Raw genomic sequence first — 631 nt, 5'->3', positions numbered from 1 at the left:
GAATAACAAATAACTGATAGAAAATTTAATTATTTTTTATGATTTTATATTCAAATCAAGATAAACATTTTTTTTGAAATAATAAACCAATAATAGCAAATAAATGTTTTCTTTGATAATGGTAGCTGCTGCGATTTCATTGGCTAAGCGTTTCGACAGCTTTCAGCGAGTTACGTAAATTGCTCGAAAAATCCCGACAATAGTACAGTCATTATTCTACATAAGTCTCCAATTTCCTTATAAAAATGTAGCTTATACGCCATTTCAAACATGGAATTTTTTAATTTCCTATTATACGATGGTCTGTCTTTACTTAATTTATATTCATTCCTGATTTTCTCCATTACTATCTAACTAAAGTTAAATTTGACACAAAACCAGGATATATATTCAAACATACACACAAGTGACTATAGTCAGCTAACGTACTTCTTAACTTTCGTTAAAAATTAGTTTGAATTATTGTAAACACTTGGTTCGTCCTTTTTTTACAGAATCATTAAAAACACGTTTTGAAATCTTTAACATCTATTTTTGGAATATAATGTATTGGGTATGTTAATTTTTATTTCAAGAATTTCATTTGTAATTTTGATTTCATTAATTTTATTTTTACATTTTAAAAAAGTAA

The sequence above is a fragment of the Euprymna scolopes genome, chromosome 11 (genome assembly GCF_053919585.1).
Source record: "Euprymna scolopes isolate OS-2025 chromosome 11, ASM5391958v1, whole genome shotgun sequence".
Taxonomy (NCBI): domain Eukaryota; kingdom Metazoa; phylum Mollusca; class Cephalopoda; order Sepiida; family Sepiolidae; genus Euprymna; species Euprymna scolopes.
Note: the sequence above shows the minus strand (reverse complement) of the source record.